The sequence below is a fragment of the Quercus robur genome, chromosome 1, assembly GCF_932294415.1.
Source record: "Quercus robur chromosome 1, dhQueRobu3.1, whole genome shotgun sequence".
In the NCBI taxonomy this organism is placed as follows: Eukaryota; Viridiplantae; Streptophyta; class Magnoliopsida; order Fagales; family Fagaceae; genus Quercus; species Quercus robur.
Window position 1 is genome coordinate 24,178,684 of NC_065534.1, and position 23,860 is coordinate 24,202,543.

Below are 23,860 nucleotides of genomic sequence, written 5' to 3' on the forward strand. Positions count from 1 at the left end.
GTCAGAATGAATGAAGCAAAAGCAAAGGCCAACAAGCTTAAAGTGTCATTGGAGAATCTATGTGGTATACTAACAAGGTTTTTACATTTCATATTTTGTTTTTATTATAAATAATTCCAATCATTGAAGACATTTTTCTTCCATAAGGGTATGTTAGAGCGCAATCAGACGATGGGAAATATCTATCGTAGGAAAAAGTAGAACATGATCTGATAAAGCTTGAACAAGCCCTGCATGATGAAGAAGCGGTCTGCCTTCTTTTCCTGGACTCTTCACCTTCCAATGCTTCAAGAGGTTTGATATAACAGTGATATCTGTGCCTACAAATAAAGCAATAATTCTAATCAAAACCCAATGCAATTGAAATTTTGAATATGTATGTCATAATAGTTTTTTTTTCAAAACATTGAATCTAATACTTGCCTAAAACGAGTATGTTTCTCAATGAAGGAATACAACTGGTTGCAACGTCGTAGTACTAAGTGCACAAAACTTAGTTATATTTGTGGGGTTTTTCAGTGGTTAAGGCTGAACCCACAACTACTTTTGGTGAAAGGCACTTGTCATTGCAACAAGGCTTGACCACTAGTGCAACTGCTAATTCAGACCACTAGAGCAAGGCTTGATTCAAGGCACGATTTATATGTGCAACTGCTAATTCTCACTCTTAACATTTTCAAAACGCATTATTAAAAGAAATTAATTTTAAAAGCCAATCAACCATACCTTAACCCTTTTCAAAAGATCTTTTGCATTATTGTCATGCTTGAAGTGTTCTCTTACACGCTACAAATAGACAGAACAAAGATGGTAGAGCACAGAGTTAAGGAATTTGATGATTTATAGGGTCCCTTGAGCATACTTTGCAATAGCCTTATAGTGTCCAAAAATTCACCCTATGTTTGGATGGGGCAGTTCCAAACATACCGTAAAGGATGTGGGCCAATCAAATTAAGGTCCTACCAATTTAATCATATCAACATGGTAATGGGTTGCAGAAGTCCAACATCATTTATCCAAAATGTGTAAAGTAGTGGCATGACTCCCCAAAGTGATGGGGAATCAATCTACCTAAGAGGCATTAATTAGAGCTAAATGGATAAAAGGAAACAACATACCTCTAGTATTTTATTGAAAGCCTTTGCCAAGGCTGGTTTAATATCAGCTCGATGTAGCTTTCCACTTTCATAGTAAGCAACCAATTCTTCAAAGCTTTCGAAGCTCTTGGATTGTAGAGAAAACTTACATTGAAAGAAAACAATCTGAGTTACTATTCCCAATGGAAAATGATTTTGAAAAAATAGCGCAAGCAACTATAGGTCTATTCTTAAGGAGCACGAACTTTGAACAAGATGCAAGGGTTGACATGCATGTGAAAAGGCAGATGTCGTACCATTAACTAAATAAAATAAGTAAAGCTTTCATAATAAAATCCTTATGACTTACTTGTCACCACCATTCTTTGCACTGCGCTTTAGTACAAACTTTTTAAACCAAGGTAAAATGAGGTACTTCACATACTCCAAGCATGGATTCCCTTCCACAATATCTGGAGGACAGTATGCTCTCTTTATCTTCAAATTTACTTTCGCCTACAATATGGAGGCAGACTAAATCTAAGGTTAACCTAGTTTATAATTCAGTATCATTATGCTATGTGCAACTAATAAAGAAAACACTATGTAGCCCCCTATATGGCAATTTGATACCCCTATACATGCACCCTACCTCGTCATCTTCCATAAAAGTTGAAGATAGTGGATCACTTTTCGACATCTTCTCCTGACCTTGTTGTAAACTGGGTAACATGTTTGTAAATTACCAGTAAGCAAAACAAATAAAGACCACACATAAGCACATTGCATGCGTGGGTAGAAAATTTGTGCTGCAGTGAACTCGTCCTCATCACTTCGACCCATAATGTGACCACACCTGCAGCAAAATATAATAGAAGTAAAAATAACGACTACATCACCAGCATATTAAAGTAATAATAATAATCATCATACCATAATTCACGTTTTTATCCTTGAAACCATATTCCTTTGTGCTATATCCATCACAAGAGGCTAGTACTCATGAGCTTGATTCGGTTTATCTCGTTCGACGACCGCAGAAACTCCACCTTCCCTCCATCAGTATCCATCCCAACGGCCTTCCAAATCTGAATGAGGTAGCGCCCAACAACATCAATTTTCCTCAACTGACCTCCCATCTTATTGGTTAGCTGGGCAAACCAATCTACAATCCATATTTTCACTCTACACCCAGCAGATGTCAACTTGTTCACATTTATTTATAAAAAAAACAAAATATAGTTCGTAAAAACCTTGTTAGTATACCACATAGATTCTCCAATGACACTTTAAGCTTGTTGGCCTTTGCTTCTGCTTCATTCATTTTGACTTGTAGCTTTTCCAGCAACATCTTCTTCTCTTGTACATCCTCTTTGGATTTTCTTGAAAATACTCCAAGGAATATGTGTGTGTGTCCACACAATAATCAATGGAATTATGACTACTGCTGAACGAACTGAGATTTCTTGATGAAGCTCGTCAACATTCGATGCAGAAGATGCATTTGCTTCAGCACCGTATGCATGAGCGCCAGAAGATGCATCGACCAGGAAAAATTTGATAAAATTTAAAGGACCTGCATAGTCCAGCCCATAAAAGACCTGCAGATTCTAGCCCATAAAGGACCTGCATTTGGGAAGTTAAAGGAATAAACAAATTAAAACAAATTTATGCAATAGGTCTTCCATGCAATAAGAAAAATCAAAATAATTTAGTTATTACATAATAATGCAATAAGTATGGGATAAAAATTATGTTACGAAGAAAGTAATAAGCAATAGCCACTGTAGCAGATACACCAATTATGTTAGTGATCTCATACAAAAATGAAGATTACAAAATTAAAAACATCCTCTAATCCAATCAATTGACAAGTCGCTCATCTAGGAAGTTGTACTGCACATAAGGAAATAACCTAAGGAATAACACCTAAGATACAATATCTGGAAGACTAAAATTTTGTAGTATTTTTGTATTTTTTTTTTTTTTTTTTTTACAATTCAAGCCACAAACGAATCCTAAATTTTAGGATTTCAGATTCTCTACTAATGGCCTACTAACCAGCACAGTTTCCCATTATAAAAAATAAAATAAATAAATAAAATGTTTTAGGATTTTAGAATCCTAAATTATCTTTGTGTTTTACATTTATTTTTTAACATTCGTTATTATGTTCCACGGTTGAGATTCAGGATTTTGGATTGTGCAATATTGTTAAGGATAAATTGCTATGTTTAAGGATAACAATATCCAATAGAGTTTTGGTGAAAAATAAATGCATTACTTTTATTGTTTCAGTTAATCAATTGTGATCCTTGAACGTTGCGTTGATAATTTTTTTACAATTTCAAGCAAAAAAAAAAAAATTTAAAAACCCATGTTTAGGTAATTTTATTCCTAAAAGTTTGACTATTATTTAGAAGCCATTTTGGGTATGATTTTATAATTATAACTTTAAAGAGAAGAGGAAAAAAAAAACGTTTTTACGTTTTTACCCGGTATTTTTATTCCTAAAATTTTGCCTATTATTTAGAAGCAATTTTCTCCATGATTTTACAATTTTATCTTTAAAGGAAAAAAAATTTAAATAAAAAAACCCCCGCGTTTTAGGTTTTTACCCGTAGAAGTTAGTCTATTCTTTAGTAATAATTGTTCCATTTTTATCTACTTCCGGTGTGCCTATTGTGGTGTATTTGGAGGGAGCGTAATTGGCGTACTTTTGAGGATAGGGACAAGTCCGATGACTAGTTGCTCGCTTATTTTAGTGGCTCTCTTTTTGATTGGTCTAGGGCTTGGGGACTCACCTCTAGTGATTCTATCCCTATGTTCCGTAGTTCTCTTCTCTGTAATTAATATGCTCTTTGTTGTCTCCGTTTGTTTTCTTGTTTCAGTTATCTCATTGTCTCTCTTTTTTGTTTGTTTCCTTCTCTGTATTCTCTGTTCTGCCTTGTGTTTTCATGAGGTACCTTTTAATATATATCTTTCTTACTTATCAAAAAAAAAAAAAAATTGTTCCATTTTTCTCAATCTATGGCAATTTATTTTTTATTTTTAATTTTTTTTTACAAATCTATTAGTAATATGTATATAATGGTCAATCACTCTCCTTTGCCTATATATTGTATGCTTCGAAATAGAGGTCACTGCAATATAATTAATTGATACGTGATACTTATCCAAATTGCACAATTTGTATTTCTTGTATACAAGATCATACTCATCCAAATTCCACAGTTGTTGTCTGATAATATTGTAATAAAAAAAGTCACAGTAATATTGCAATAAAAAAGAATAAGAAAAGCAATGACTAAGCTTTAACCTACAATAAAAACAGGAAGTAGTTGATTTGGAGGGAACATTACACCTTCGCCCAGGCTCTTCCTGACCAAATTCTTCGCGAAATTCCCTAAACAACTTGTGTTGAATTCTTTTTTGTTTTCAGACTTGGAACCATCACCCATCATGCCGTAGTCGATGAATTTGACTGCACGACTGGTAAATACGTGGTACAATTCGTCCAGATTGGGTTTCTCCATTCTCTTCTTCTGTGCAAGATAAAACCATTAGCGAAGAAAAGTTACCGACCTTAAAATGTCAAATGCTTAAGAGCATAACTAACACAAACGTAGTAGCACATTCTACAAAATTGCATGATAAGGCTATTACAAGTCCAAAACACGTAAGGTAAGAAAACTTAACAATTGTTTTTTCCTTCCCAAATCATAACTGCTTTGAATTTTTGCTCAACTGAAATTCTTTGGTATGCACTTTTAACTTCAGCTTGAACCCTCTTGAACCCAATACAAAATACACCTCATTTCAAGTATTGAAATACAAATCGATTGAAAAAGAAAACACATGGAAAATTGTCCTGCAATTAGCCAATGAGGTAAAGATCCTAACAACATGAAAAGGCAAGGGATGTATATAAATGTAATCCCTTTGCTACTACATATCAAAGAGGTTCAGCTGTTCATGTGCTAGAAGGCCCAAAATGAAAGATTCCAATACCATTACAAACATGCCTGTTCTTTTCCTATTCCATACTCCAAATCAAACCATCAAATGGCCATAAACTCAACAACATACAGATTAGATGACTTAGTTGTTGATTAAACAAAACCCTAAACATAAATGGATTTGGTTCAATGAAATTTCAGGAAAAAACAAGCAAGACCATCCATAAAAGATGGCCCCAAGATTCCGAAGACCAAAACAGCATATACAGAGTCTTGTGTCTGAAGGAACTGATTCCTTTATTTCCTAGGATTTGACAAAAGAATAAAAAAAATGATGTTAACTAAAACAATATCCAAATCAGTAGTTACCAAAGCCTTCTGTGTGACTCCAATGGAACAGAAGATGTGACTATCAAAACTTGAGCCCCAGTAGGAGCAATGTATACACAACAAAATACAAAAGAGGTAGAGAAGGAAAACATCCAGTGTTTTCAGATATAAAGAAAATACATGTTCAATGGGAAGTTGCTCATCTTCACATGTTTACTTTATCCTACTAACATCATGCTGCAAACTGTTACCCAGTCACCTTCACATGTTAATGTTCTTCCTGAGCAGCACATTTGTTACCTTGGACAAGGAAATCAAGAAACTCTCCGTTTTTATGATGGAAAATTTTGAGACACTAATATTACAAACAAAATAAGATAAAAGGGGAAAAGTTTGAGATAAAAGGAAATCCAGAAACTTTCCATTCTTATCTTGCTTAACCTTATTTTGATATCTACCAAGAATATCAACCAATTTTGTTTAATATTCAGATGCAGTCAACAAATGGACAAAATTAATGCAATTTAAATATCCAAGAGGATTCAAGTGCTCTAGAAAATCAAAAATTTGGTGAAAATGACTATATACAATAACGGCGAACTGAAGACAATAATCAAGAAGATACTGTAAAAGGGGTTGGAAGAATCAAAAGCTCATGAGTGGAACAAATAAAATAAAAGAGATTTTTTTTTATAAGATACCTCCAGCTGTGGATAAATTTTTGACATGGCATCCTTCACTCTGCACACCTGCACATTAATCACTAAATGAATATGGCAATAGGCATGCTGAACCAATCCAATCAAAAGACAACAATATCAAATAAAAGGAAACTCATGCAGTAAAATTTCAGAAAATCCATATTCAAATGCTGTGCATTACATATCCTCATTTTAATCAAAGTCATATACTCACATTTGAGGGCAACAGTTCTTGACTGTATTCTTCATTCTTAAACCAATATATTATATTTTGGTAAGTGTTCTTAAAACAATATACTACTGAAAAGACATACATAGTTCATTCTTCTATTCCAATATCAGTTTTGTATTATCCTTGCCACAATGAAATTGACATTTCTAATACTTATAGAACTTGAAGTTCTAAGAAAATATTTAATAGTTAATTATCATAAGATTTGGCATTATAATATTTCAAAGCAAGAACAAGATTTCAGATAATAGATTTAGAAAGTTTATCAAAAATCTGAAACCATGATAAATAATCCAGTAACTCCTCACAACCTTTAATTTGATAACATCAAGCCCATAAACTGCATTAGACTTCACCTTAATCTACTTAACATTGGAAAAATTATAGTGTTATGCACTTTACCAAGATGCTTATAGTGGTTTGCTGACAGTTTACTATCTATAACTCTTTTGCCCACAAACAAATGCTCAAACATAAATAAATAAATGTGTTTAACATGACTCTTGTCCATGTTAACAAATACAACACTTACCTTAGCATAAAGATATGATGTAGTAATTGGATATGAAGACCAAAAGTGCCTCAGTAATTCTTGAATGGATATCCAATGCTGGAAACAAAAAAAAACTCTTCTTATTAATATTAAAATCACTGAAAAACCAAAATTCATAGAATATACAATTAATAAGTTCAACATAACACAAAAAAAGAATTGATTCTAGCACACAGCCGGCTTAATCAATTCTTCAACAAATAAGATATCCATGGTGTTTAGCCACATTTTTCTAGAAGAAGCTATATATTATTTTAAGAAACACACATCTACTCACATGTAGTAGTTCCTCTTTAGTTGTGTTGGGCAAGCTGTTCAGTATACCCTCTTGAGCATTCTTCCCAAGTTGAAATTTGGTACTTGAGATGTTCTGGGTCAATCCATTAAGGACCTGAATCATACAAATTACACACTTAAATTATGCAACATATATATGATAGCATAGCACTTTTTCGGGGTTTTTGGGGATAAGTAATAATATATCTAATATCTTAAGGCTGGCACAAAATAAAGATGCTATTACCATAACAGCAACCTCAGGTCTGACTACAGGATCACTTAATCCCATTGCTTTTATCTGTGATATTGAACCCCTCAAAGAACCATATGCTTCCTCAGAGCTCAGGCTACATCTTAATTGTTCTGATCCAGCTCGTGTATCATCAGAAGTTTTAAGTTGTTGGGAATCAAAGTTATCACGAGGATCCTGATTTTGGAAAAGCACGTATAAAACATCTGTATGACAATAATTTAGAAGCATTGTACAATGTATACAAAGTTCGACCTTGATACAAAGTGGAGCAAGAGGGTGATCATACCATGCCTGAAGGTCCTCCATCTCAGTCATCCGTGAAATTCTATCAAGCCTCTCCTGCTTTGCATTCTCGTCAGATTCTTCACCACAATAGTACAAGAATAAGTGCAAATTCTATAGAAGACTTGAAAAAAGGAAGTGGGATTTTTTTAACAAACAAAAATAAATCATGCTAACCCTGTCTTGACTGCGCAAGTGCTTCTGCTACAGTTCGTGGATCTTCCAACTCTACATCTACATTAAGGTTACAAACCAAAGTTATCTACCTATATTTAACGAATAAAAAGGAAACTCAGCTAGTATAAAATCAAATAACTGTCTGAAGAAAATGAAATTTGGTGAGAAACAGAATAAATAAATTCAAGAGAGATCCTTACCAATAGTTCTTCCTTCGAGAACAACTTCGCCTTGTCGGTTAAGATCTTGCAAGAAAGTTCTCTTGAATTGTTCATGCTGTGAATCAGTTATTTCCTTGCTACCATCACGAAAAATTCCATGATCCTGCAATATACAACCAGATAAGATACATAGGGATGTACATGTACACCTAGAAATTTTCCACTATAGAAGCAGATGATTTTATCTAATAACATGGAAAATTAACCAGATAATAAAAACTATCCCATTTGCTATTTTCTACTCTTAGAAGAAGTAATGGTTCATATATCAAGTACAGAAGTAAAAATTGCTGACATGTTCCAACTTTTAGCACAAATCACCAATTAGCTCCCTCAAAAATTTGTCAAAGCAAGTTATCGTGACAGAAGCCAATAAACAAGCAGGAATCTAATTACATAGTGAATTTGAAGTGACAAACAAAAAAACCACCTTTTAAATGGATGCCCTCATTGAGTAATTCCATGAATGCAGAAATGATAAAGTAAACAACTGTGAATCTTGTCATTTAAAAGAAATCATTTACCACCTTTCTTTTTTCTTTTTTCTTTTTCTGTGGGTGGGGGGGAGAGGGATTTAAAGAAGTATGGTTTCTCCAACAATATTTTTTGAGTTCAAAAGCTACTAGCATAAAAGAGTAACTTTGTATTCCAAATAATAGAATTGCATAGACCTCTTCAAAATGAAGTCTTAAATCTATAAAGTCCTTCCCAACATTGACTAGTAACTTCAGAGTTTTGTAATTACTTCTTTGCAAATCTCTATGTCAACTTTTCTTGACTCAAAAATAAATAAATAAATAAAACACTTGCCTAAATTTGAATCCCCCTTCCCAAGGATAAAAGCAAGAAAATGAAAAGAAGATGGAGAGACAGAGAGATTAATTTAATATATCAACCAAAAGAAACTACAAGAGTGGTCTAATCCCACATACTGGGAGGTGCATGTAATCATCTCCTTGGTCAGCTTCCATATCAAGAGTTGGATCAACCCGTCGAATCTGCAAACAGAAAATACAAAATAGTAAAAGTACTCAAGTAATCATACAAAATAATGCAGGAGTATCCCGTGAAAAAAAGGGAAACCCCAATTCTCAGAAAGAGTACCTTCTGCCGAGCTGCATTTGCCAATATGTCATCATCCTTCAGAAAAATGGCTAGCTCCTCGTCTTCAGCAGCCTCTGCTGCAGCTGCAATAGCATTTTTTTGTACTATGGAGATATTCTGCTCTAAAATATTTTGTCCAGAAATCCTTTTCTGTCATCTGGAATACAAAAGTCAAGGGAAAAAAACACCAATACACACTTTGAGTAAAGAATATGAGAAATTAAAATTTTTTTTTTTTTATAGGTAATAAAATTTTTATATAATTTCATAAGTAAACCTCTTCACAATTAAAGTGAAAGAAGAATTTGTTTCAATGCCCTCACTACCTTATTGGGAACATGATTAAGGAATGCCCGGTGAACAGCTGGTTTTAGAGCAAAAATCTGAAAGAAAAGTAAACCATTAACACTAAGGAAAAGTAAGCAGAAAAAATTCATGATCAATAAGCCACATGAATATCAAATTGCCACTACCCAAAGTCTTATCTAGACCATGGCAGAAGCAACTATGAAGAAGCTGTAGCTCAAAATTTCAATATTTGAGCATGAACAATGATACTATCAAAAATATCCATATGGAAACAAATAAACCCTTTAAAAAACAAAGGATGAGGTCATGTGTTAAAGACCCATGGGGTGCGTGTGTTGACTAACCAATAAAAATCACTATAATGCCAGTGCATGTTTATAATCACAAACGGAGTGTTTGTTTCTTATCTTTCTTTGTATTTAATTATTCTCCAAATTATTTCTGCATATAATGACCAATGACAATGTTTAACACATGCTTACATCTTAACCTCAGCCAGATATATTCACATTTCACAAATGATTGCCAACTATGTTTGGCATCAGTCAAAGATCTTATGGTGGGTAGGTCTCAAAAAAACCAACTGCTAACAAACACCCAAAAAAACCAAAAACCAAAAAAAGAAAGAAGGACCATGCCTGATATTTGATCTCTGGTGTCAAATTGAATGTAACCTTGTTTGTCTGGAAACACAACAGAAGAAAGAAAAATATTAATTAGTCCCCATGCATGAAACCACAAGCAAAATGTAACTTGCAAAGGAAAATAGCATTAACTCTTGCAATAAAGAAAATGCAATAATCGTAATACACCAATGTATGGGAAAAAATTGTCTAGATCTATAAGATCTTCACATTGTAACGCAAGCACACACATGCACACCCAACCACCCAAGTGTCATCACAAACATGAGAGAGAGAGAGAGAGAGAGAGAGAGAGAGAGAGAGAGAGAGAGAGAGAGAGAGAGAGATCTGATGTACCCGGCCATCAGTCATGGGTTTGATGTCTAGAATCATTGAACTTTTAAAACCAACCCGTTGTTTGGACTTTGTGCCACTGTCTCCATCAAGCAACTTCTGTATTAAATTTTAAGTTCAGAAAACGTTAGAAAAACATATCAAGAGAGCAAAAGCTTTTTATTCAAACTCTTCCATTGAATGTTACGAATTCTTTTCAACAAGTCAACAGGTTCTAGTAAAGATCTTCCACTGGAAATTTAGTAAATTACAGAAAGGTCTAATCCAATTGAGCTCAAAGTTCAAATATTAAACATAAAGCAAAAGGCAGCATAATTAAATACATACTCAAAAAGAAAACTTACCTTCCTTGTAGCCCAGAACTCAGATTCTGTCAAGATATTACCAAGCACAAATTTCTTATGAAGGTTCTGCAGCTCACTGTGAAAGTTAAAAGTTCAGGGACATCAAACAGTAACTAAGAATCTGAAAGTAAGAAAACTATAAGGTGTAGGAAAATCACCACATTTAACAGCAAGCATCCAGTAAAGAACAATACTGATTTATAGAATTATTCCTAAACATGCAAATCAAACTTTCTTTAGCACAAAAATTAACCAATGCTTATCATACTTCTTATTTCTTGAGCATCATATTTGTCATAAACCAAAGCAAGAGTAGATCTCGATTCAACTAAAGCTGAATTAGAATTGAGATATACGTCTACAAAAAATATATAAGATGCCTTAAACTTATAACTCAAGAGGTGGACCACTACCAAATACATCATACTAAAGAAGGCATGTTAATTACAATTGTATAAGAAAAAACATTTAACCTATTCTCTCTTAATAGCTTTATTCGAAGCTCCATTTCCGCTGAACTGATGAGTTGTTCATCAGGATAAGTAACTGTAGATCTATTAGAAGCGGCTTTCACAGCCGCTCCAGACTTTGCTTTTGCAGCATCTCCGGACTTTGTAAGAGCATTTCCTGTTCATAAGGACCACACCACATCTTCAGGATAAACAAATTTCCAGCAAATGCAGAGGGTAAGTATTTATAGAATAATTAGATAATCAATATATCAAATAATACAATGCAATACAAAAAGTATGTATAAGAAAAAGAAAGTGGTATGTTCTTCTTAACATTCTACAACCCTCAGTTGCAAATGGCTATTCTTCAAATGCATTTACAAAGGGGAAGATCCATATCAACTACACTGACCTAACAGAATGTCTAAACCTTTGAACTAGATTGACAACACATAATTATAGGTCAAGAAGCTTGAAATAAGTAATGTGCATAATAGTTGAGACTTACCCACAAACTCTTGACAAACTTGAAGATCTAAGAAATTTTCAAACTCAAAAATGTAACTTCCACCCTGGAATAACACATAAATAGAAATTTGCATATATCATCAAATGAGGGAAAATAACATTTAGTACAATGGTAATGTATTGAAAGTCAATTAAAATCCTAAAGTTTCTAATATGTAAAGTATGAAACATAATTTTCAAGGCACTTACTCAAGGTTCACCAATTTTGTGTTTTTTAGCCCTCGTGTAATGTTTGGGTGGGGGAGGAGGTTGCGGGGCATCAACCTTAGGGTCATCATCGTGCTGCAAATTCCATTACATGCATGCAATCAATATTCGATATAATGGTAAGAGTAAAGTGAAGTAGAAAATATATTATTACATTCAAATTAAAGTTATCATACCATAGCGGGGCCTCGGTGTCCTATTTTGTGTCCACCTGTCCCACAGGTGGGTGCTCTTCTACCGCGTTGCGGTCTACCTCGTGGGGGTGAGGGCTGATGAGGGGGATTAAGGTCCAGTGCATCAGTATGTGGCTCTACAGTGTCAATCCCAACCGGAGGTCCTAGAGGGTCAGATGAGGATGCGGTAGGTAGGTAATCCTGCTCTATGTAGAGGCCAGGAGTGGGTGCACTAGAGCCAGTGTGTGGGTATGAGGGTGTCTCGGGGAGTATAGGAGGGGTCACATTTTGGTCAATACTGACATCGAAATTGGGCTGCGAAGGTGGGCTGGGTGAAGGGACCTCGGGCTGAGGAGATGCATATGGGATGGGTGAAGGGACCTCAGGCTGAGGAGATGCTTGCGGGATGGATGGAGGCATCTCAAGAGTAGTTACAACCCGAGGGGTTGTTGCACGCCGACCACGGCCCCTAACTGCACTTGTGCTTGGGGTTGCTGTAGCAGGCCGAAGACGACCCCTAGCTGCGCTTGTGCTTGGGCTTGTAGTAGCACGATGACCACGGGTCGGTGTACTTACGGGTGCTGCACTTGTGCTTGGGGTTGCAGCAGCTGCTAGTTCAGTCTCATCCCCATTGTTTGCATGCTCATTTACTGCAGGACCACCACCAAGGCCAGACACATTATTTAGGACACGCCAGACATGGTTGTGAGCTTGGCTGCCTTCAGGAAGCATCGCCAATAGCGCTAAATGGCTTTGAATCTGAAACGGAGAAAGAACCAGTACAATTAGACTTGAGACATTTATGTATCAATTAATGAATGAATAATATAATACTTATGAATCTACTCAAAACTAACAGTTCTATTAGAATACTATATGTATCAAAAACTATTTCATTACATGTCAGTCAAATCAAACCAGATTTGCTGAGAAATTCATAGAAATTGATTCTATGTTCATACATGTACTCAAGTAAAACGAAGTAGGCAATCAAATGTAAGTAGAACACATTACCATAATATCTAATTTAGCGCTGTTGCGGTCGACATACTTTCGAGTGACCGGACGGTACCAGACGTAATAGGCATGATTGCGGGGCATCTCACCAATCTGAGGAGGTGCATGACAAACTTGTTGTCGTCTTATTTCCCAAGAAATGATATACGGTCCATGCTCCTCCCTCCAATTCTTTTCCACCTTCCCACGTAAGTCGATTTTATGCAGCCTATCATCGTAGACAACGTGGTCAGGCCGCTCCTGCGCCAAGCCAAACTGTCGAAGGACACGGTCTGGGTGGTGTCTCTCTACTATGCAAAAACACACAAGCGGCACCCTTGCTGTCCACGTATCCCTCCCTGCAACGCAGAACTCAGGAAGGTGGCTGAAGTGTGCCTCGTATGGCTGCCACACAATCTACGATAGAAAAAAAAAAAAACAATTATCATAGCATCTTCAAATGTGAAACAAGGGAAAATACATAGATAAAGGGTAAAAAAACTAAAATTATAACAAAAGATATGTTAAAGGATGAAGCAATCATATTATTAACGAAAATGATCATAACCAAACAAATTTTTTGAATATTATTACCTGCTTTGGCTGCATTGTAACTAATAGCTCGCGATAGTGGACCAAGGCCATGCCGGATGGTCTACTTTTCGGGCTTGGCACCCGCACCCACCTACAATTACAAGCAAGCAAATAACATAAGAACAATAATATAATTTAGTTACTAAGAAGAGTACATTGCAGAACACACTTGGTATCAAGAAAAGACTTACTTAAATGCAAGTGGAGCATATGGCCATAGGCCATAATCACATCCAGGTGGGGGCTCTATCCTCGGGCACAAGAATGGCAACCTTGCCCATGCCCAATACTGGACCAAGGTGCACGCCCCACCAATCTGCGATGCCCCTTTCTCGCTTGCCCGACACAACTCCCTATATAACCAGGCCAGGCAACCACTACCCCAACTATACTGTGGCGGATCACGAAGGTTACGCATGAAGTCCAGGAACATCAAATGCACCCTATCTCTTGACTTGTCCATGAAAAGTTTGTCCCCTATTAGCACTAAAATATAGCACCGGGCATACCGGTGTATCTGCATCTCCGTTGCGTCATGAGGCAATGGCGCTGCAACGGCCTCAACAAGTCGGCTGATGAGAATTCTTTGCCCCACCAATGTTTTATTGTCATTCGGCGGACTAAAACCCAGCAACTCCGTACACAATTGCCTCCAACCCCCATCATCCACCACAGCAGTCGGCCCAACCAAGACGTCACCGTCTATAGGAAGTTCGAAAATTACCTCCACATCTTGTAGGGTGATTGTCATCTCACCATGTGGAAGATGGAAAGTATGAGTCTCCGGCCGCTATCGCTCAACTAGGGCCGATATTAGGCAATTATCTATCTCTCTTGAAGGGGCTCTAAACAATCCTTCTAGCCTTAGCAATTTGATAATATCAATGACTCGATTATCTTGCATCTGAACGTTTGCCATCTCCTTAGTGCGACCACGGCACGTAAGTGGGCCCGAGTCCTATAAAATCGATCAAAATTATAGCGGTTGTTAGAACTAGAAATACAACATTGAAAGAACTTGCTAACTAACAATCAAAGACAACGTAAATATTAAAGCAGTTGTTAGAACTAGAAATTTCACCTCGCCATTCCAAATGGCCTCTGATCGATGATATGGCTGTCGTGTCAACAATGACCTCTGATGTGGACCGGGGTCCAAGACCTCTAACTCCTCATCAATCCGAAGCTCCATACTGCAAACAGTGCAACTGTGAGATCATTAATAGTGTAGGGGCAAAGGAGTGCTACTGTAAAATAGAATTTTCTTCAAAAAAGGTAAGTTCGCAATCATACCAAAAAACATGCAAATCGATGATGTTTACGCAATCAAAGAAATTAGATTTGGTAAGTTAGAAAAAAACATAATGAATTTTTTGGAGTTGGAATAATTTTGTAAACTTTTACAATTAAAAGAAATTGAATTCTGTACCAAATAAAATGACTACTTTCATTAATTCTGCTTTGTGTTGGTTATGAACTTTTAGCATGCTTATTTATCAATTGGTTGAAGATATATGGACTGTGTGAGTATCATGTTTCCTGCCACTTATAACATTATAAAGATAGATGTACTCAACTTATTCTTTCTTGATAATGTTACGGTGGCCTCTTTTAACTTCATGTTTTCACACTCATACTAAATGTTCTTTGTGTTCTCCTGGGATTATTAAAAAATTTCTTAATTTATCAATTATGATCTGTATATGCTAAAGATAATGCTTGTACATTTTAAATCTTCTACTACCTTAGATGCCTATCTTCTCATGGAGAAGGCGACTCACCAGTTGTCATTGCTAGCTTTGGTGTTAGGATCTTGGATATTGGGTAGTTAAAGAGTATGAAAATTAAGGCGATGGCTAGATTCGAGGGTAGCGTTGCTTCCTAAGATGTGAGAGAGAGAATGAAAGACTAAAAGGTAAAACTGGTTTATTCATCAATTGATCATAATACAGCAATACAATTGAGCAGATCAATTGTTAACTACTTAATCAGCTGTAACAACTAACTGACTACCTCAAACACCTCTAACAACAACCAGCTGACATCACTGTTTCTACTAGTAACAGCCTATCACTTGACTTCTTTAACACTTGTACATTTGCACATATACCTGTAAGACATGTATCCCAACATAGCACAGGAAGTACATATCATAATACTACCAACTTCTAACTTCTAATTTCAGCTTAGTGTTACCTCTGCACAATCACCCCAATGCATCAACTTCTTAATGTTTAGTTACACATGAGGTTCCTAACCTTTGGGTGGTTAAGAATTGAAAATGACTTTTTTATAATCCTTCTCCTCTTCTTCTTTTTTTCCCTCCCTTCCCCCAGATAAGTAAATATAAATTAAAAATAAAAATGTAATTGCAGAAAACAGATTTGTGGACCAATGTTATATAAGATCCATAGGTTTCGGTTCTTCCTGAGATGCAAAACACAGAATCGCTCTTGGTCCAAACACTCCAAACACAGGTATAATCCTCTTCTTGAACTAATATTTTTTTATCTTTCGTTCCTTGGCTTAATTTGAGTATTTTTAACCCAATAAAAAAAAATTCTTAGATGTATTGTTTTGTTGACTCCATTTCCTTCCATTGTTTTTCTGGTGTAAGTTCTCATTTTTTTCAAATGAATATTCTCACTTATTACTTCACAACTCATACACCGTTCATAGAACCATTTCATCAAACCCATAATTTGCTTTACAAACCCACAAACGAAAATACAATCAGAAAATTAAAACAAACCCAAAACAAATCAGTGAAAATACCATGAAACAAGATACACAAACAAATCAAACAAAACCCACAAACAAATCAAATGAAACCCCAACAAACTAGATTAAATATCAATGTAATCCAGATATTAACACTTTTTACACTAATGAAACCCAATCAAATGCTCAATCAGTTAAAAAAATTTAATTTCCCAAACAACCAAACAGAATAATATACATGCATTCACTGAAATGACATGAACCACCAAAACCCAGAAAGATCCGAAATTGAAAAACGAAATAGGAAACATCATGAAATTCCAAAACCTAAGATTGAAGTTGGAGAAAGAGAGAGTACCTTAGGCGCACGGTGGTTCAATGGGAGCAGTACTGACTTTGAGTGCCTAACTGTCAATGGAAGCAGAACTGAGTTTTGGTGGCTGAGTGTCAATGGGAGCAGCACCTTCGGCACGACGAGTTTGAGAGAGCGGAGTGTCTGAGAGTGAGTTGATTTTGAAATTTTCACAGTGAGGGGAAGAGTTTGAGAGAGTTTGAGAGAGTTTGAGAGAGCTTGAGAGAGTTTGAGAGAGCGGTGTCTGAGATTGAGAGATTTTGAACGGGTCTCTGTAGATTGTTTTAAGTTGGAAGGGAAAAAAGCGTTAAAGCGAAAGCGAGTTTATAAAACTCGATTTTGGAAATCGAGTTTTATAAACTCGCTATCCAAGTGGAAACTTTCGCCATGTCAGCAACTGAAAAACAACAAAAACGAGTCTTAAAAGCTCGATTTTTAAATTGAATCTCGAGTTTAAGAAACTCGAGATGCTATTATTACAAATTGTTTCGTAACAGGACAACTAACAAAATACTTAGCATATTACAGTTATTTAGCAACGAAAATCCCATAAATTAGATGAAGGTATCTTCAGTGACGTTGGCAGTAGATTTCGAACTCATAATCTTACAAATATTATAAGGTCTTAGGAATTACTAAGTTAATTCCTTAAAGTTAACTCCTAGAGCTTTCACATTCGTCGATGTATTTTATACAATCAATTATAAAAATCACTCACATTAGTCTATCTCAGTATATATAGTTGTGTCAAGTAAGAGCATTTGTATTAATTCGTGCATAAATTTTTGTCTATTTTAGTATAAGAATATACTTTTTTTATTTTAAATATTTACTTTTCAAAACACTCAATCAGATTATCTATTTTAGACTATATTTAAAAAAAAAAAATTTGTCTTTCTTTATACACATGACATAGCAACCATCATCCACTATTTTCCTTAGTATAAAATAGATAATTAAATGTGATTGTTTTTGAAGAGTGATGGTGTAAAATAAAAATAAAAAAGAAAAAGAAAAGAAAGAAAAGGTTCTTATGCTAAATAGACATAAGTTTTTACACGAGTGGATGCAAATGCTCTTGGAGGAGGAGACTCACTATTTGACCAGTCGGCATTGGTTTTTGAGGCAAGAGACCTGCCAACACCTTACTACTTGGATCAAGTCAATTCCAGTTCGAGTGTGAAAACTCAAATAGTGTAAGACACTATAACTTATTTAGACCCCCAATTCTTAATTTATGGCTTGATTAATTTTAATTTAAACATACTTGATGCGGAATATATGTGATTAGCAAATTAATTAATCGAAGTACTCAACAATTGCATGGATGAACCAAATAAGTGCAATGCTAAAATGGAAAGGGCAATGGGTAAAAGAATAGAAAACCCAAGATAATACCAAGACGTGTTATTGAAGAGGAAACCAAAGAACTCGGCGAAAAACCTCTCCGCAACCCTCCAAGTTGAAATCGATCCACTAGTGAATAAGTTGGAGTACAAGAATATCAAAAAGACCCTTCAAGCCTAATCTACCCAAAGTACTTGAGCCCTTCAAGCTCTAGCTACCAATAGAGTTCTCGGACTCTTGTCTTCATTAGTTATTCGGATTTTGCAATACCGCCTAATTGTATCGCCAAGTCTCATCGGTTTCTTTTGGCAAATACCCAATGCTTTCCAAGCTCCAAAACACTATCTACATTCTAAATATATATGGGTTGTGTTTGGGTACAAATCTCCTCTAAAGATATAACAATGGGAGAGGGAAGGAGAAGAGACTACAAAGAGATTCTATGTGTAGCTCTCTCTAAAATGGTGGGTGTGTTGTAGAAACTTCTTTAGGGTTTTATTCTGAATCAACTGTTAGTGCATTTCGCGGGTCATCTCGCGAGTTGGCTAAGTCGTGAGATGAGTCGCGAAACACACTGACTCTTCAGCTTTCAGCATGTGCTTCTCATGTGACCTTCGTGGGTTGCACCACTCGCAAGCTAAGTAGTGAGATCAATTTCTTGAGCAAATCTTCACCACTTAAGTCTAAACCCATTACAATTAAATCCCACAAAATACAAGGAAATAAATTAATAAAATTACAACACTTTTTGTTATAGAATAAAACCAATATAAATGTTATGTGAAAAACCATAACTTAATAGGGTGGCTTTGGCTCGAATAGTTTGGGCATGTGGTAGATCAGTTTGGACAACCCTAAGTTTTGTCAAAAGGTTAGGACCATCATTTTAGAAAACTGAACTGGACTGGCCGGTTCAAATAGGAACCAACCACTAATCTGGTCTGGTGAAAAGCATTATAACTAGCCAAAACTGGTAAAAATTTCGGTAAAACTAGGAACGAGGCTTGAAAACGGTTCTTTGATTAGTTTGTTTTTTAAAAACCATGGTTAGGACACAGTTTCCACATAAAAATATAAATAAAAATAATACAATACATTTAAATGTAAGCTCTCAATTAATTAATGGGTAAATTACGTTTTTTTTTTTTTTTTTTTTTTTTTTTTTTTTTTTTTTTTTTGAGAATGAATGTAGGGATTTTATTGAACTTGATTTGCCAAAGTGGTCAAATCATTTTGAGCTACAGAAAATAAAGACTGGGGAACTTCCTCCATCCATACAACATAGTCAGAAACATTAATCGAATATCTAGCTAGACTATGTGCCAACTTATTGCCGTCTCTTCTACAGTGAGAGTATAGCAATTTTGTGTAAGAATTTGAAAAAATAATAGCATCCTGAACTAGCGGTTGCATCGAAGCAATTGTATCACCTCCTGACTTCAAAGAGTTCATAATTAGCTCGGAATCTCCTTCCAATATAGCTTCAGCCAAACCTGTTTCCAGACCAAAATCCAATGCCCGTGCTGCAGCAACAGCTTCAATTTCCACTAGTGTGAGTGCTGGGGAGAAGCTTTGAGCCATGGACACTAGGACAGCACCTGTGTGATCTTGTACTACAACACCGATCCCGCTTCTGTTTTCAGTCTTGAATATTGCTCCGTCAAAGTTTATTTTGACCATCCTTCCATCTGGGGGCTTCCATACTGCCTGTGGTTTCGGTTCTGCTGCAGGTACGTGTGGTAACACGGCCAAAAATTCATCTAGCCTTCCTTTTGCCTGCGGAACAAGCTGGTCTGAAGTGCAGCAAGGTTGGTGGTTGCGAACTTGATTTCGCTGATTCCAAATCCCCCAAGTTATCATCCCAAATAGCTCTGGGTTGCTGTGATTGTTGAGGATCCATGACAGCAACTCCTTGAAGTTTGTCACACTTGAGATTTGCCTTGATTCCATTGAGAAAGAGACCATACCGGACTGAGTTCGCTGCATGACCACAGTGCATGTAGAGTTGTTTCTTCTTCCTTCCAGCACCGTTCACACAGGGGATCAATTGGCATGTGTCTCCGCTTCAGGTTTGATTTTGTGGGAATGGCATCATGACAGACACGCCACAGGAAATTCTTCACTTTGTTCAGAACCCGCAAACCCCATATGCTTCTCCACAGATTCTTTTCACCATTTTGTGCTACCTCATGTCCAAACTCTTCTTCTTCCATCTTCAAAAACCGGTATCCAGACTTGCAAGAATATTGGCCATTTTGGGTCCACGGCCAGTACAGCTTATCTTCTGTTGGGTGTTTTTGAGAGAGGAATTCTCTTTATGAGCTCAGCTTCTTCAGGTGCAAATAAACCAGCTATCAGTTCATCATTCCAGGTCCGGTTCTCTTCATTTATGAGGACATCTACTGTGGTCTCTTCCCAACCCTCTAGAGTAGGTGATAGGGCACGGGTAGGAGGTTTAGATGGCAGCCAAGTGTGTTGCCAGATCTGAACTTTCTGCCCTGTACCAATTCTCCAACAAGCACCCTGTTTGATCACATCACGGCCATATAATATGCTCCTCCAAGCATATGAACCCCGACTTGATTCCTCCGCCTCCATGATAGAGCAATTAGGAAAAAAACGTGGTTTAAAGACCTTGTAAAATAAAGAGGATTGATCTTGCAATAAACGCCACGCTTGCTTGGCCAAGAGAGAGTCATTGTGTAGAGCTAAGTCACGAAAGCCCATGCCGCCCTCACTTTTGGACTTGGTCATCTCACTCCATTTTAACCAATGAATTTTTCTTTTGTCTCCCCTTTGTCCCCACCAAAACTTTCTTGTCATCACCTCAATTTCGTTACACAGCCCCATGGGTAGTTTAAAACAACCCATAGCATAGGTTGGAATGACTTGGATCACCGCTTTGATGAGAACCTTTCTACCAGCTTGGGAAAGGAGTTTTCCTTCCCATCCTTGCAATTTCCTCCACACTCTCTCTTTGATATAATTAAAACTTGCCTTTTTTCCTTTTCCCGTCAAAGATGGCAACCCCAAATATTTTTCATAATGTTGAATCTCATGAACCCTAAGGACTCCTTTTATGTTCTGTCTATCAGCTTCAGTTACGGATTTGATGAAGAAAAGAGCTGTTTTGTCTCTGTTTATTTTTTGGCCTGAGACATCTTCGTACATAGATAACAAGTCCATCACCTTGCTGCATTCTCTGGAGTTTGCCCTACAAAACAGAAGGCTATCATCTGCAAAAAACAAATGGGTTAGCTTGGGTCCATTTCTACATAAACTGAACCCGTTGATATCGCATTTGCTAGCTGCGTTTTTAATAAGGTGATGTAGACCCTCAGTGCACAAGAGGAAAAGGAAAGGAGGTAAGGGATCCCCTTGCCTAAGGCCCCTTGAAGGATGAATCAAGCCTTTCGGTTCTCCATTCACTAATATAGAATAAGTGACTGTTTTCACACACACCATGATTAGGCCTATCCATTGTTCAGAAAACTCCATTTTTCTCATCAAAATTTCCAAGTACACCTATTCAACCTTATCATACACTTTACTCATGTCAAGCTTCAAAGCCATGAACCCTTTTGTGCCAAAATTATAGTTTTTCATACAGTGCAATGTTTCAAAGGCAATAAGGATATTATCAGTAATAAGGCACCCTTTGGCAAAAGCTGATTGGTGCTCAGTAATAACGGAATTGAGAAGTTTTTTTAGCCTATTTACAAGAACTTTAGAAAATATCTTGTAAAGAACATTGCATAAACTAATGGGTCGGTATTCTGACACAAAAGAAGGGTTTTTCTTTTTTGGAATAAGAGTGATAAAGGTATGATTTACTGGGTGTGGAAGTGTACCTGAATTCAACCAATATAAAACTGAGTGTGTGACATCCCCTTCAATCATAGGCCAGAAATGTTGGAAGAACAAAGGAGGCATCCCATCAGGACCAGGAGCCTTCATAGGTGCCATCTGTTTCAAAGCTTGAACTACTTCCCACTCCTCAAAATTGCACACCAGCTCCTTATTCATCTCCTCTGAAATTACATGTGGAATTTGGTCTAGGACAGCATCATGTAGGGTCGGATTGGAGGAGGTGAAAAGGTCCTGGTAAAAATTGATGAGAACCTCCCCAATATCATTCGGCTCCACCTTCCAATCACCAATCGGATCATTTATACCCAAGATTACATTTTTCCTAAACCGGTGTGATGCCCGGGTGTGGAAAAATTTTGTGTTACCATCTCCATTTTTCAACCAAAGAATACGAGAGCGTTGATTCCACATTCTAGCTTCTCTATCCAACAATACAATAATCTCTTCCTTCAATTGTTTTAATCGGATATTGCTACCCGTTCTCACAGCCACGGCTTCCTCCTCAATAAGTTGTTCTCTCTTCCTTCTCAATTCCCTACGGACATTACCAAACACATTATAGTGCCATCATGCTAAGTCAATGCCGCACTTATCAATTTTTCCGAGAATTCCTCTATTCGGATCCCTTGTAACACAAGATCTCCAAGCTGCTTCAATTACCTCTCCTTAACTATTATTTGATAGCCACATCTCTTCGAACCGAAAAGGTTTCTTGTAGGAAGGCAATTCAATACCTGTTGGAATGATTAGCAAGGGACAATGATCCGAGGAAAGGCAAGGAAGATGATGTACCCGAGTACCAGGAAACTTCATGAACCACTGATTAGTAGCTAGTCCGTGGTCAAGTCTCTCCCATATTGAGTGCCCATCTGTATAATGCTTACTCCATGTAAAATTCGGCCCAATGAAACCTAAATCCATAAATCCGCATTCATCAATAACATCCCGGAAGGCTTGCATTTGACTATGTGCACGAATGGCTCCGCCCACTTTTTCTTCTTGTCTTGTAATTTCGTTGAAATCCCCCGCACACAACCATGGGATATGTGGCCTATCATTCAATGTTCGAAGCTTTGCCCAAGCCTCATATCTTCTAGTTGTAACCGGTTCACCATAGAAGCCTGTGAATCGCCATTCCTGTGGGGTGTTTTTTTCAACTAGCACATCAATGCAGTACTTCGATGAGTCTTCCACTGTGATTCTAATTTCTTCCTTCCACAGCAAAGCCAAACCCCCTCCTCTATTTCCACTTTCCACTGACCACTTATTTCTAAAATCAAAATTACGCAATACTTGATCTAGCCGTGCATCATCTGTCCATGTCTCGGCTAAAAACACGACAGTAGGATCTTGTGCCCGGATGTAATCTCCAAGCTCCCGCACTGTATGTGGGTTCCCAAGCCCATGACAGTTCCAAACTAAGAGACTCATTGTGATGGGCGGGGCTGTTCATCAGCCTCCGCCAGTATTGAAGGGTTAATCTCAACAGAAACCACACGTTTTTTGCTTGGTAAACCATTGGGATTTGAGAGCTGTGCATGACTCCTCTTTGTTGGTAGCACTAATTCTTCTTTGCTTGCATTACACTTGGTGATTCGTGTTGCAACAAGGTTGGTCTTGCGTTTCCATGTTCCTTGATTCTGCACTTTTTTTTTTTCCCTTCTGCCCTGTTTCGTCTTCACTATTTGGTGCATGATTTTCGGACCCTTGTCCTTGACAAACCCTAGCCGTTACCTTGACTTCCTCATTAATTACATGGCTTGAATATTCTTGCCCTGTACCCTCATAATTACGAGCAGACACGACACTTAATTTAGATAGGC

The 23,860-nt window shown here is 36.8% G+C and overlaps 1 pseudogene; it reads right to left on the bottom strand.

The window, feature by feature from the left end:
- Positions 1–4,230: 4,230 nt before the first annotated feature.
- LOC126726463 (general transcription and DNA repair factor IIH subunit TFB1-1-like) lies at positions 4,231–11,016 on the bottom strand (annotated as a pseudogene).
- Between the last annotated feature and the right edge of the window lie 12,844 nt (positions 11,017–23,860).